The sequence below is a fragment of the Pinus tabuliformis genome, chromosome 7 (assembly GCF_031772625.1).
Source record: "Pinus tabuliformis cultivar Carrire ecotype Pingquan chromosome 7, CPIR1, whole genome shotgun sequence".
Lineage (NCBI taxonomy): Eukaryota > Viridiplantae > Streptophyta > Pinopsida > Pinales > Pinaceae > Pinus > Pinus tabuliformis.
The window spans coordinates 1130140639-1130156898 of NC_142293.1; positions in this window are offsets into that span (position 1 = coordinate 1130140639).

Here is a 16260-nt window from a genome sequence, read left to right on the forward strand (position 1 = left end):
TATCATTTTGATTCAGAATATCTTGACCGGAAACTGTTACAACAACGGAGGGCTCTGCATGAATCCGTTATTGATTTTCGGCAGCACTTCTGTGACTTGCAATTTCAAGCTTCAAAGAGCCAGATGAAATTTGGTTATCTTTGGGACCGGTTCAAGTATTGCCTTAAGAAATCTATGCCGCGTCCTAAGAGGAAGCTTGATATCAAGCCTTGCTCAACATTCTTCATTGATGGAACTGTGCAATCTCATGTGGGAGCGGGTATTGTCTCAATTGACTGCCTGCCTCCCTCTCATTCAGCAGCTCCACCACTGCCCAGTGATGTTGAGGATCATGCTCACACACCTGTTCATCCTTCACACTCTCCCAACATCACTCCACTTGATTTTCACACAGATTTGGTTGTGAGTCCTTCGAGTTCTCATATGCATTATTTTCTTCGACCTCCATCTTTGCACTCAGGTGTTCCTCCAGATGATGTTGTCTTGTGTTCGTCCATTCCAAACTCTCCACTTGTTGTGAATGAGGAACAACCCACTGACGGAGTCAGTGTTGCACAACCAACATGCGCTATCATTCATGAAGAGTATGAGTGGGATCTTGAACATCAACACTCAGTGAAGGATGACTCCCTTATGTTTGAGTCCCCTATGTTCTTTCCTAACCTCTTTGGTGAACCTGACATCCATAATTTTGCATGTGTATCTTCGTCCACGGATGCACCCATTGTTGATCACTCGCAAGACTCGTCGGTTGTTAGTCCATCATTCGATAACTGAGAGGATAAGTTACTCATTGAAAATCCACTTGATCCTTCATCTCTCTTTTCTGGAAACATAGAGGATGATTTTGTTCACTTTTCATCTACCCCTCTGTGTGATTCATCCAACCATGAGGATGCCAAACAACATCTTGAATTTTCTGATCTTGGTTGTCGTGATCTCTTCACCTCATCATCTGATCACAATGTTGATTCACTCATTGTTAATCCGTCTAAGCCACTTGTCTATGAAGATCCATATGTTAACGAAGTCGAAACCCCACAGGTTGTCGAGGCACTTCAGCCCTAGCTGATGGTTATGTTAGGCCCTCGCTGCCCTGAGGTTGGTTTCACCTTTGATCAGGAAATTTCTCAAACACTCAAGGCTCCTCATCACTCATATGTATGCACTCAAGATCAATCTCACACACAAATCACACTTCCTCCACTCGATATGCATGATCCCATTGCTCATGCATTGGAGGCGTCTTACATTGCGAGCACTCATGCACGACGCAAGTTATCTTTGTTTCATTTGTTTGCTTGCATGTCTCATTCAAGAGTGTGCTTATGCTTCAAAGTTGCATGTAGTGTCACACAACACCACAATAAGTCCGCGGACTGCCCGTCATGCACATGCACTCACTTATGTCCTGTGGGAACTTTGAATCATGAAGTGTGGTTGTCTTCATTGTTATATCTTTCTTGGTTGCTGGTCCGGACAACTGGGTTGCTCACGGACCAAGCCTTCACCAACATGGGTCTACCAATGCGCCGATGGCTGCATTGGAAGTATCACTTCACGTGATCAGGCCCATGCATTGTTAGTGTAGGAGTAGGAGTAGTGTTTGCTTTCAGTTGTTTGCTTGCATGCTTGTTTGCTTACATGCTTTCTTTTCTTGTTTGTTTGCTTGCTTGTTTATTTACTTGCTTCGATTTCATTTTTTCTTCTGCTCTTGCTTTGCTTTGCTTTGTTGAAACCATGTGTGACTCACGAAACGAGCTGGGTAAAGTGCAAGACGGCTTGTACAACTATCACTACTTGGTTATCTGTCATCTTGCATCTGTATGATGAACTTATTACTTTTAATCCATGATATGTCAAAGGAAAATACGTACTATTCGAACTGAACCTTGGTGAAAACACAGTGCTTGAGCGCTAACTAGTGTCACCTGATCTAATCGGTTGTTTTTGGGTTAACCCTTGTCAGCCCAGTCAAGTAGAGTAAAGTACGGGGGAAAACCTTAACAGGCACGTCAGAGATACCATAAAATAATTCTCTGTTGGAACAACCTCTTCTGCTCTCAATAAGTCGGGATCCCTATTCTGCCTATGAAATGAATACGTGCTATGCACAGTGAAAAAAATAAAAATAAATAAAAATTCAAAAAATGAAAAATGGATAAGGCGAAAGAAGAGAAAGGCTTCTTACACAGGGAGGTGATGCAAGTAACTCCATTGGGGTAATGACCAGGCTCGCTGGTAGCGGAGCCATGCTTGTGTTCCTATGTGACTCCACCAGGGTACTAACCAGGCCTACTGGCAGTGGAGCAACACGAGAGATGCAACTAAGACTATGACGACTATACTGCTTGTGCACATATATACCCCTCAACCCCATTCGAAACAACTATGTTTCCTTAGCTTGGAATGTGTGTCAATTGACCAAGAGTCTAGTAGATGCTACAACTTACAATCAAGCTAGTGTGAAACCAAGATGAGCTGAGAGTTGAACAATATTTCCAGAGGTGTTAGACTTGCTTTTCATGAACAAGGTCCATTCAGAGAGCTAGAGTTCTACCAGTGTGTCACTAAGTGTTGTAGCGGCTACAACCACCATCCAAAATTTTTCCTTATCCTGTTTTGTAGCCTCCCTACAAATCTTGCTCAACACTTTGTCTTGCTTCATCAAGTACTCAAGCATCATGAGTTTTCCTCACACAAATGCAGCTTTTCGATCATATTTGATCCATTCCCCTCACAGGCTGCTCACCAGGACTTGGTCCAGCTACAGGATGAGCAGCTTCCCCTTGAAAATTACTCATTCCTGGAGGGCAACCAGCCTTCCCTCCAGGAATTGCGCAATCCTCTCTGACAAGTTGCTGGGTTCCAGGATTGCGCAATCTTGCTAGCCAACCCTCCCAGCAAGATTTTCAGAAATTTTCCCAGCAGCAGGCTGTTCAGCCTAGGATTTGCGCAAATTTGGGCAGTAGTCAACTACTTTGCCCATAAATTGCGCAAACCTCCTGGGCAGTCAGCTCAGCTCCCAGCCAGAAATGAGCATTTTTCTCCAATAGTCGAGCAGTCTCTTGCATGTGCAACTGAGTTGATCAATTCCCTCTGGGACTAAGCAAAATAGACTTGCATGCATGGGATGCTTCTCCCAAGGCAACATGCAAAGGCATCCCTTGTTTTAGGGATCAATGTTTAGTAGTTGGAGGTTACATGCAACGAGAAATTCAGAAACCTCCCACCAAGTGTCACTTCCCCTAGATTTGTGGCATGCGTGTCACAACCTCGATGTTATAAAAACTCATCAACCAGACATTTCAGAGCTCATTCCTCACATCAACCTTGTAGCTGTGACATCCCACATCACATCTAGGAGCAGTCGGCACATTCAACTCAACTGTTTTGGGCTAACCCTGCTTCCAATGCCTTGTGATGCATTTCTGTCACTTTTTGTGTTTTCGCTAGTGGGAGTACTGTTTTCTTGATTTATTTGAACACTTGATGTCGTTTAAATATATACTAGCTTGTCCTAGCTCTATTTCAGTTTTCGTTGCTATCTCACTGCTGTCACATGCATGAAACTGTTTTGCACGGATGTTCGCCCAACCGGCGAACTACCTCACCCACATGCATGTTGATCTGTTTGCTGAATATTTCATTCATGTTTTTCATGCACTGTTAATCACTTCTGCTATCACTTAGTGTCGCCATGCATTCATTGACTTACTTGCTTTCAGTTTCCCATCGGCGAGTCGGGCTAACCTTGGCCTGGGCTCTGCCTTCACCAAGGCTGCATTGCGAAATATGGGAAAGGAAGGCTCACCTTCCTCTCCAGATTTGTGCATTCCTACCTAGCACTGGCCTCCAAGACTGTTTTGCACATTTCTGGAGGACAGTGGCTGCTTGGCCCAAGAAATTGCGCAAATCTGTCCCTGGGCCAGCAGTCCTTCCTAGCTGGAATTGCACATTTCATAATCCTAGTAGTTAGGAGCTAGACTGGACTGTGCGTTACATAGTTCCAGTAGTCATTCAGTCTCCCAACAACCTAGACTGTGCCTTTTGCGATCTTGGCAATCGGTCTCCCAACCTCCCGATTGAAATTGTGCAACCTTCGTGGTCATTCACCCAGGTGTGTTACAAGTCAGTTCTCATGTTCATTTTGGTTTTCAACTGACTAATTTCTTGCCATGAGTGTTTCCATTTATCCAGGTACCACGGGTTTTCACCTACCTCTCAGTAGTACAGGTACAATGGTTTCCAAGAGAGCAGAGACGAGGACACCATTCCGAGTATGCTTGGGGATGCAGTCGATCAAGTGTCTATGATCTTGCCTACCCATGAAGACATCAAGTTGTTCGTAGACAAGGACATCAAGCATCATCATGAACAACAGCTGAAGGAAGCATACCAAATGCAACGAATGTAGCGAATGCAAGAGGAAGGTTGCGGACAATACAGAGGCGGAACAAAGTTGCAAGATCAAGAAAATCCACTGATAACGAAAGCAACTTTGGAGACTCAGGCTTTGAGGTGACGACACGACATGAAGGTCACATGAATATAGAGAATGGAATGAAGAAGGAGTTTCATGTGCCGAAGCAACAACTCAAGGAAGAACATGAAGCTGCACAAACAGACGAATGAGTTGTAGTAGGATCAGGAACAAAATTAGGTGTAATGTGCACTCACAGATGAAACTGCGCCTGTACAAGTCAAATATCCATTCCAACAGCTAATTACAAAGAAAAAATGGTGAGCAGTGTTGTTGACCACATGCAAGGGATTCAACATCATGCATGTCATTGTGTACACACATGCAACCCAACCCATTCAGCACAATCACCAAGGCGAAGACAAGAAGCAAGTCCAACTGGGACTGAACATGTACTTCAACAAGTTGATGCGCATGACCACCAGCACACACTTGAAGATTAGCACAAACACTATGCATAAGTGTGCTGCCGGTTCAACCATACACAAGAAGACCATGCACATGTTAGCAGACGAGTTGGATGAAGGGGCCAAACCAATGCACCAATTGCAATGGAGGTAATAGTTCTCTTCAGCAAGATGTCACCATGAGGTGCATGCACAACATCACGGACGGCCAAGCTTGGCATCAACTCACCACCTTCACCATCACAAGCATGTCATAGAGTTGGTCTCATTATAGTGGACCAATTGTCAGTGATGTCTTGCAAGTATTTCTCAAGCCATATCGTCTCACATGAGTACATGTGAATTGTAATGTTGAGTCATGTCAATTGTAAGTCAAGTGTCAATGGTTGGATGTAACAGTCATAGAGTAGGTGAAGAGTCATGAGGGTAGTTGAATTGTCACAAAGGGGAATGTCAAGGGTCACCCCACCCTTTGCTATAAATAGTCCTCATAACTCATTGTAGTGGATTTTGGTCAGCCAAGCTTCTATTAAGACTATCTTGAAGAAGGCTTGGACAATATTGTAACGCGCCTTGGCTTCTCCAGTGCACGGAGCTAGTACATCTCTTTGGAGGAGCAGGAGGATGTGGTTGTAACATTCCACTACTGGGGCTAGCAGGTGTACATGGATGTATTGAATGATTGTGACTTACACTTCTTTATGTTAGGATATTCCGACACATAGGAAATAGTTAAGTATAACTTGGTCTAGTGTAGAGTTATGTAAAGTGTGTTTCTTTACTATGTACTTTTGTAACTTACAATCCGATAGTCACGATATGTTCTAGACATGAAGTGATCTGACAGTTTATTCTCTCCTTGGTATTACCGACACTTGATCCGTGGCTTAACGCCCGATTGGTCCATGATCTCTATTTAAAGAGAATGGAGGGTCATTTGTAGGGTAACCATTCATGAGAGAAGCTTATGTAAATTTTCATTCTTTTATTAATAAATTGTTTTAAGTGGCCACGTTGGCTTAGGCGGTGGACTGTTTCCCTCTTTGAGGGTTTTAACCATGTCAAGAATATTGGTGTATTGATCTGTGATTTGTTTGTGAGTGGTGTCCTTTGTTGTTCTTTGAGGAACTTACCCTGTAAATTCCTACGCTTTATATAATAAGAGCCAACACATTTCCACAGATATGTTGTTATTATAGTTGGACTACTCTGGTTTCTTTAATGATATGTGTTGTTTAACTTACGTACTTGTGTATGAATTGATTCACATGCAATTATATGAATCTTGTTGTTAATGTGTTGCATATGTTGTTAATGCTGTCACTGTCCGTGTCGACTGCTTTGCCAGACATCAAACAGAACTTTCACTTGTGCCTTGCTATAAAAACCATCACACTCATCTCAGACTGATCCGTGAGTGTTGTACGTGTTATCTTACCTTGTATGATGTGACTGCCGCATCCAAGTGGACTGCTCCACCGGAAGCTGTGTATGTCCTTTGTGTTGTGTGTTCCTATCCAAGTTGGGACTGCTCCCTCTCAACCTAGAACTCACCTTCACCTCCTTCCCCTTTCGAAGTGTTGGAACCTCTCATACACCTTCCTTGACTCACTGCATCAGTCACACCCTTCTTGCTAACAGAGTTATTCTACTTGCCTCTGTGCGACACCACGGTCAAGGCATTACCTTACGACCCACTGCTAGAACTCCTATACCAAACGGTCTGAGGTATAATTGGGAATTCTTACCAGGGAGATCCCATTGACATGTTGGTGGGTCCAACACCATCAACACAATGTATGGGAGTGTTGGCTTAGTGGGGCCTGAGCCAGGTTCGGAAGTGATTTAGCCAATCAAATCCCACTACTACTGGCCCTTTCGGCAACAGTCCGTGGAGCGCGGAATGAGGTCTCACCCGAAGTAGTATTGGAGGGTGCTGGAACTAGGTTTCCACACTCTTGGGATGTCTGATATGTGGTGATTGGTATGCGGTCCAACCTTCGCACTTACTGCACTACGCGCACCTGCAGGCACCCTGCGCCCTGTGATACTGTCTTCGCGCAATTCAGTCGCAGCGTGACCCATGTTATTTACCCAAGTCTTCCTTAATTAGTCTCCGTTAGCTAATTACTTAGATTAAATTCACATCAATCATACATGTGCAGTAAATAACAGAGTAAAGTAACACATAACATCAACATACAAATTCAGGAATAGATGCACAGAATAAACTTCTCTTTATTAGCTTTCAAATCCAAGTACAATCCCACTTACAGACCTGACTCCGCCCTGTGCACTCAGCTGCAGGGATCCGCGCACTCAACTGCGGACTCTTCTAGGCCTCTGCACACTCAGCTGAGAGCATCTTCCTGCTACTATGACCCAATACACTTCAACTTTCCCATTCTTCTCTAATCATGCTTTCACATCTATCTATTACTTGCTTGCCTATTTCTTTTTCTTTACACTTAGAGCCTCGCTCTAGCCGACACAACTTTACATTAAATTACAATTCTTAGGGCGGACAACTCTGTGACTCGATTATACAATTCACGCTCCGCGCCCGCACTTTGTGGTGTCTTATAATACAATTGACCAAAACTCGGGCTTTAAGCCCCAAAACCTGCTGTGGGGGATCCCATGCCCAACAGGCCCCCAACACAATCATCATGACTCATCTCGAGTCACTCTGCTGGTGCGGTGATCTTGGCACGGAGCCCCTCCAACTGTGGTTATGCTGTGCGAAGGTTTGCAGTGCACTGCTTTGCTGTCTGCTGGATCTGCTCTACTCTTTCTGCCAAATGCTCACTGTCAGGGGCAGATCCCTATCATAAGGCATGCATCACCTTCATTTGTGTGAGATGTCCTTCGATATCAGCAGTGATGTAGAAGGCCTCATCAATCCACGGCTAGACGCGCGCTTTAAGTATTGGCTCTTTCTGTCACGTGGCATCCACCTGTTCCTTCAATGCCTTTGCTTGTTGTAGTTTTGCTAACTGCTGGGTCAGGACAACTGTCTGCGCCATTCTGCGCACACTGTCATACTGAGCTTGGAACTCCCGTGCTTCTGTTTCTAGGTGCTGTATGGTGGGGTCCTCCTGTAATGAAGTGAGGACCACAAGGGATTCTTCCAACATTGTAGTATAGTCCTGCACTGCCTATCCTATTTCTTCTAGCCCCTTTTGGATAGCACCAGCGCACTGTTCCCTAACTTTCGAGGGCGTGGATGACTATGCCTTTAATCGTAGTTCGGCAATCTGAAGGTTGAGGTCTAGCTGTATCCTCTTTGCTTCCTCCTTTGCCTCATGGAATCCACTAGCCAATTTGTGAATTTGCACTCCTATTGGTAGGTCTGTCGCAATTTCTAGCTCCCGGGCATGGCAACATGCTTCCTCTACTATATGTTCCATTTGTTGATGCTACGCCAGTGCTTCATCGCATTGTACACTAAGCTGCTCGATGTTGATTCATTTTTCGCTGAGCATTTGTACAGCGTGACCTTCCCTAGCGCGGAGTTCTACCGTCATTCCGTCCTGTAGCTGATATAATATATCCCACGGAAGGGAGGCCAATTTTAGGCCAAGTCCCTTAATCTAGCCCACCGTGGCTTTGTCCTCTGTGTTGTCCGCTGTCAGTGCTCCTTTTGACAGTGCGACGCTGTTAGCCATTTTGGCCCGCAGCAACTGCTCCGTTGCCGATGTACCTATGGCACCGTAGACGGTTGCCATTCCCTCCTGGGGGAGTCACACCTGAAGTTGCTGCAGCTGTGCCCTGAGGTCTCCCAACATATTTTGCTGCTCCGTCATTTCTTGTTGAAGCGCTTCCTTGGTGACCTCACGAACTATGTCACTGATGTCGTATAGATCACCTTCTGTTACTATAATGGGTTCACCATCTAGTTTGGAAGCCTTGGTATTCTTCCATGGCCTTGTTCGTTCCATACCGCGCGGCCGTTTCAGTTGTGTAGATGTCGTGCTTGGGTCTGCACATTCCGTTGTGTCTTTTGTCCCCTGTTCTGTGGTCAGGGCCGGGCCTCTTTCCTCCTGCGTCGCGGTGGCCCCAGTTGCCGGTGGTGCTGCTACTTTTTCAGTGGCCTTGGTCTGCTCTGCAGTGGCCTTCGCTGCCTTGTGGGAAGCCCTTACCTCCTCAACCAACTGCTTTTTGCACTTCTGCTGTGCTAGCAGCTTGGTGCCATCCTTCTATTTTTGCATCGCTGTCTCATCGCGTGCTGCTAGATCCGGGGCATGCCACTTGGGAAGCCATGAGTCGAGCACAGTGAAAATGGCATCATCAATCGCGATGAAAGGAAGTTTGGTCCAATTTTGCATCAGATCCTTACGCGCCTTGATATACACATTGTGCATATCTGCCTTGAAGTCTGCAAAGTTCCATAGACTGTCATACACTGTGGGGGATAGGCGCGGCCTTTTGTTGATCCACATCCAAACACTCACCTCCATGAGCACCCAGAAGATCTTGGTCCCACAGATTCATGTGGTGTTCTTTGTCGCCTAGAGTGACACGTATTTTGCCGCCTCTGGCAAGTCTTGTTCAAGGGGAGGGAATTGACTATCCTTAGGTAGTTCCCCTGTCACCAATAAGATAGACAAGAGAAACCATGTGTAGTGGAAGGTCTTGCCCTGCTCCTGAGCTTCTTTGCAGTTGGTTAGGAATTCCTCACAAAGGAATTCGGCCTAGTTGAATTGGACCCCCTCCGCGCATTGTTCAGCCAGCGCGATGACCGTCGCTAGTACCTCGTTGCCGCGACATTTTCTCATCACCTTCCTGGCTAGTAGCTAGGTGGCTACGCACACCCCTTTGTCTTAAATGCTACTAATTATGTAGCCTCTCTACTTCTTTTCCAACTTGTATTTCTTCTTCATGGTCTCTGGAGCGCCAAATCTCTGCTTTTGCCAGCTATTTCTGTGGGGTCCCTTCCCGTACAGGGAAGCTGAGAAATCCTGTGAATAAGCTCCACCATGATGGGAATAGGCTCCTCTAGCAACAAGTACCCATCATGCACCAGGCATAGCATATGCCTGATGACAAACATCGTGATTGGTGCCTGGTGAAAGTGTGGAATCCATAGTAGGTGGAGTAGTCTGGCCTCCTCCACACCGTGCAACCATTTCTGCGGCTCTAGCGCTGTAACTGACCCCTCCTTGTTATGTTTCATGAGTTTTCTAGTCTCCAAATGTGGGAACTTTTCACTGTCTGCGAGGTCCCAATCTTCAAATTTCATCATGGGCACACGACCCAGAACTGAACCTTCAAACAGAATTCCATCTGGGAGGAGCAGGGTTTGGAGTGCGCTCTTAACGACATCCAAATCCTTGGGTACTTTTGCTTTCCCTCTCTGCGGAGGGACATACTTGGGAAATTTTGCTGTAGTGCGCACTGGCTGAATGTCTTCCTCCATTTCTTCGTTTGTCTCTATCTCTTCTACGAATGTCTTCCTCCATTTCTTCATTTGACTCGATCTCTTCTATGAAAGCCTGGAGATCCTCCTCCTCATAATCTGTAACAAGATTAATAGTCTTGCCCTTGTCTTCCATAGATAGTTTGCCAAACTGTGGATTTCGCGGAGACATGCGGACAGGTCCTGCTGCCTATGGATCCTTTTCGGGCCTCGGTGTCCGGGGCGATTTTGGAATTTCCGGTGCATCCCCCACTGGCAGTGTAGGGCTCTGCGTGGCTTCCTTAGTTGTCGACATCATTCTATTCAAGAAGTCTTGCATCTCCTTTGGCAATGTCTCAAACACTGCACTTGCTCTCAAAGCCTCCAAATTCGTAAGGTCCATACCCACTTGATAGTGCAACAACTGAATTCTCAAAATGCCAAGGGTTGTTTGCTGGATAGCCACCTGTGATTTATAGGCTTTTTTGAATTCAAATTCGACCGTTCCCCCCTCATTTGGCCCATTAATGCTAGATTGGCGGCAGATCGTCCCAAATCTAGTTCTGACTTCGTGTCTTAATTTCCTGCCACTCGCTCCTCGTTGTCTTAGATTGGACATCTTGTCATGAACAGTGACACTAATGGTCACTTCCCAGCCTACTTGTGCGGCAGCATAGCCCCCTATGCACGGGCACGACCCTTGTGACATACTGATCCTGCGTGTACCCTTCTGATCGTGCAGGTCCCTCATAGACTCTTTTATAGTCCCACGCTCTCTTTCAACTGCTTGGAGTGCTGAGACTGTGCTCCCTACAGATAGTCAGGTGGTCGCACCACCTATGTGAGGCTTCAATTCACCTTCCATTACCATTAATCTCATCATCTTTTTCCTTTATTCTTGTCTTTTCCATAAATTAATGCGCTAATATATTGAGGAATTATGGTAAGAAATGAAGGAATTATTTGCAGTTACGATTTAGCTAACTTTTACCCTTCTTATGCAGGAAAGCGATAAAAGGAACGATTGCTGTTCCCTGACGTTGGAACAACAAAATCCGACAAGCAAAGGAAGGAATGAGTCGGTTGCGGCCAAGGCTGAGAGCAAATCAGAGGGATCAACGCGGAATAGGAAAGATGTCTGAAGTTAGCAATCAGTTACGAATACCTCAGGATCGCATGTACCTTTTACCATTTTTGATTATAAAAGAGGATGATTGTAAGAAGAAAAGGAGGAGAAATCTCTATTATTTTTCGAATTGTAATTTGAATTACAGACTCTCACTGTTGATAGAACACGACTATATTGTAATGCTCTTTAAGTTATATGATTAATATATAACTGAAGTTGTTGTTCCCTCATGTTATCTGAAGTACTCAGGAGTGTTCACTGGCGGCTAAGGGCCTGGTCTCTGGTGGATTTAACTACTTTCTTTATGTCATACATTTCCAATTCTTGCTAGTGTGATTGGTTTGATAATTTTCCTGCATTCTGTGATTTTATCTCCTTTGCCATTTATTATTTTCTTGTATGGACAGTACATCTCTGCATTATATGATTTACAGCACTATCGTTTGATTCAGTTTCTCTTCATTGCATATTAAGTTACTTAGATAAGTATTCGGATTGATTAATCAATTGTAAAGAGTTTGATTATTGCTATTGCACTCTCAGATTGATATCATTGATGTTTGTATTGTTTACTGGAAATTGCATTTGATTTAATCAACTGTAAAGAGTTTTATTATCGCTATTGGACTCTCATTTGATATCATTGCTATTTGGATATTTAATGAATATTGAGTTTGATTTAGATTAAAATCAGTTAAGAAGAGATGAGTTATTGCTACTGTACTCTCCGCTGATGATGCTGTTACTTGAATTGATGTAAGATTTGATTTCAGTAGAGGATTGAGTTTTCTTTAATAATTGCAATTGGAATTTATTAGATGCATCCGTTTACTCTTGTATTGAAAGATCTATACTAAGATTTAGGAAACATTACTCTCTGAATTAATAGCAGCCACATACTGTGTACACTCTTGAAATAAGAGGACTTGCCCGAGTTGATAATTAATTTGGGATAATTAGGAGTTCTAAAAGGCACCTTATATCACCCAACATTTTGGCGCAGTTGCTGGGGAGAGTGTAGCCATTTACAAAGAGTGATGTATATTTGATAATTGCTACTGAGGAAGAATTAGGTATTGAAAATGGAAGTTAAGAACCTACGTAACGAGCAAGTAAAGTGCTTGCTCCTCCACCCGCTTTTTAGCACAATTATAGAAAAGAGAAGTAGGTGTTTAATGCTTGTCTATTGGGAGAGAATTGGGTATTAAAAATTGAAGGTAAGAACCTGTGTATGGAGCAAGTAAAATGCCTGCTCCCTCGCCCACTTTCCAGCAGAGTTGTTAGGAACTTAGGGTAGAGATAAACATTTGAATTATTTGCATGAATGCCTAAAAAGAAAGGACCCGAAAAAAATCCAATTCCACTACCCAAACCTGAAAAATCTAAGGGACCGGTGACCCTTGGATGATCAACTTTCATAGACGACATATTAAAGAAAGCTGAATCTCAGCCATTAGTAGGTCCCCGAAACGTTGCTTCTAAACAACCTACTGTCTCCCTTTGGGCCACAGGCTCACCATCTATAGCCTATGCTGAGGTCCATAGTAAAATGGTAGGAACTGAGCAGAGTTTACAAGAAACTGAAAATTCGCTCCCAATTTCCTCACAAGAAGGAAATTCTTGTAATATTCGTGAAGGAGGAGGAGAAACAGGGGAAACAAAGGAACCAAGATCCCCTCAGGTAGTAATCGAGCAAAGGACACTGAGTATCCCAGACCAAGGGAGTGATATTAAGATCATTCCCACCCCTTCTAGACATCCTAGGTATATAACTCTCAAGCTCCAGAGATCTTGGAAGGGTACTGGCATATATTAGATCAAATTGCCAATAATCCATAGGCGCCATAGACCTCTACATTATAGTATCCCATCATTGACACAACTGTCAACACACCCATGAAAGCTATCCCTCTACAAAATATTCCCACCTTTCATGGACTCACATCAGAGGATCCAGATGCATTTCTGTTTGAATTTGATGTATTATGTCGGGGTTATGATTACACCACCGACCCCCAGAAACTAAAGCTGTTTCCCTCTCCGTTAAAATGAGCAGCCCTGTGTTGGTTTATGGGACTAGGTTGGGGCACCATAAATGATTGGGATCAAATGAAAACTGCTTTCCTAAAAAAATATCAGGACTATTGCAGATCTAGGGAACTGAAAGACAAAATATTCCAAATGGTAGCAAGACCTAGTGAAACATTGGAAGAGTATGTGGAGCATTTTCAATATAACCTCCAAAGGTCTCCCTACGCAACTCTGCCTTTTCCTGATAATGTGCTAAAAACTACACTGATTAAAGGGATGAAAGACTAATGGATAGAGACATTAAATATTATGGGTAAAGGTGATATATATCAAGAAGACTATGCTAACATTATTAATTTGTGTATTAGGTGCTCAAGAGGCAGTATGAGATTGAAACCAACAGAACACGATATGACCACCAGGGACAGTAAAATATTTGGCAGAAGCATTACTCGTGCAGAAATCGGCAACTTATTGGAGGATTTCAAAACAGATATCTTGGGAACTTTAACGATACAATTAGACATCATGCAATCCAAGCAGAAGCAAGTTGAATCAGAATAGAACCTGGTGATATTTTGCCCGCGATGCAGGAAGAAGCATAGTCATAAAGAATGCCCGCTGGATATGGTACAAACCTATGCCATATGCACTAAAGGTCATGCCATAGAAGGCTGCCCATCACTCCCAGGGTTAAAAGCAGTCTTCAAGGAGGCAGAGGAAGAAACAGAACCAGTCTACCTACTAAATTAACGTTTCCAATGGCAAGAACGACAAATAGGTACGCCTACTGACCCATCCTCTTTCTTTCAACCCTCGCAATATAATTCTCAACAATACAAGAGCTACGTGGCAGAACCAACCACCTTTCCCTAATTGGTCACAAAAACCATTCTCTATGCCACCTTGGTCCAATCGATCAAATCAAAATAATAATTGGCCAAATTTCCCTTACTTCGCACCATTCTGGTAGAACAATACATATCCATCCCAATGGCCATCCTCCACTTCACAGAACTAGAATTGGCAGTCAAGCTGGCAAAGACCTACAAACCAACCAGCAGGAACAATCCCCCTATCTCAACCTACACTACCAGCACCTTACACATTTTAGCAGAACCCTCAACCCAATTTACAACCACAGCTCCCAGCCCAGCCCAACCCAAATCCCAACAATAGACCTGTCCAATCTGTACAAATTATTGAAGGACCCGAGCCAGAAACTAAGTTGAGGGAGTGTAATGAAATTAAATTAAGGTCTGGATGGATAATTGAGTCAGAGGGGGATAAAAACATACAAATAGAAGATTCGTTACCCATAGAACAAACACCTCAAATGGAGAATATGGTTAAATAGAAAAGTCACGATCAAACTATTACCTCTTCCCCACCATTCCCAGAGAGATCGATTATACCCCGCCAGATAGAATATCCTGATTTCGATCTTCTGGGAGAATTAAAAAATATTTGTGTAAAAATACCCCTCCTCCAGGCTATTCAGGACATTCCAATTTATGCAAAAACTATTAAGGAATTGTGTACTAAAAGGCCTAAGAGGAAAATAAAAACAACCCCAAATGTCCACGTAGTCAGAACTTTGTCTGATTTATTATCAAGCAGAAAAACACCAGTGAAATATGAGGACCCAGGAAACCCTATATTCACAGTACAAATAAAGGGATGTTCCTTCCCCAATGCATTAGTTGATCTAGGAGCAGCCATTAATATTCTCACAACAACCTGTCAAAAACTTGGCATTACAGCCTTGGATCCAACTACGACCTTACTAGAACTTGCCAACTGATCGGTTTTCAAACCAGAAGGGACATTACAGGATGTAATCTAGTCTATAAATTCTTGGGAATACCCAGTAGATTTCCTGATTATTAATCCTAGAAACCTGCTAGATGGACATCCCCTAATTCTAGGAAGACCTTGGCTAGCAATCGCAAATGCTTACATAAGCTGTCGAACAAGCAATATGACTATAGCAAGAAGAATTAATGTGAAGAATCTATCTTTATATCCTCCAGCTCAGCCAAGCCTAACAATAATAAAAACTAGAAAACAACCTGTATCATATTTAACTGAAAACATTCGATCATCACTAACTATAGAAGATGCTCTCGAATTTAAGAATCAAACATAAGATGACATTATTAACACTTACATTAACCAACCAGATACCATATCCAATCTAAAATGTCACATGATCGAAGCAACCCTGGATAACGAAATTGAAGAAGATCCCTTAAGAGATTTCAATGACCAGACAATACCAACAACAACTATTTATAATAGTAAACCCATTGAAATTGAGCCAGGGAAAGTCCTAAACATTAATAAAAACTTGACTGATGACCAGGAGCAGAGGCTTGTTCAACTCCTTAGAAAATATAAAGAGGCTTTCGCTTGGGATTACCCAGATATGAAAGGGATTGATCCCCAATTATGCATGCACCACACCTATACAGAGAAATATGCGAGGCCCATTCATCAACCTAAACGAAGATTAAACCCTCACCTTAAAGATGTCGTTAAAGATGAACTACAAAAGCTATTAGATGTAAATTTCATCTATCATATATCTGATAGCAAATGGGTTTCTCCATTAGTTGTGGTGCCTAAAAAGAATGGGAAGTGGCAAATATGTGTCGATTATAGAGAGCTTAATAAAGCAACCCAAAAATATCATTTTCCCCTCCTGTTCATCGACTAGGTCTTGGACACATTGGCAGGTAAAAAATTCTTCTCTTTCCTAGATGGCTTCAGTGGCTACAATCAAATCCAAATTTCCCTTGAAGACTAGGAT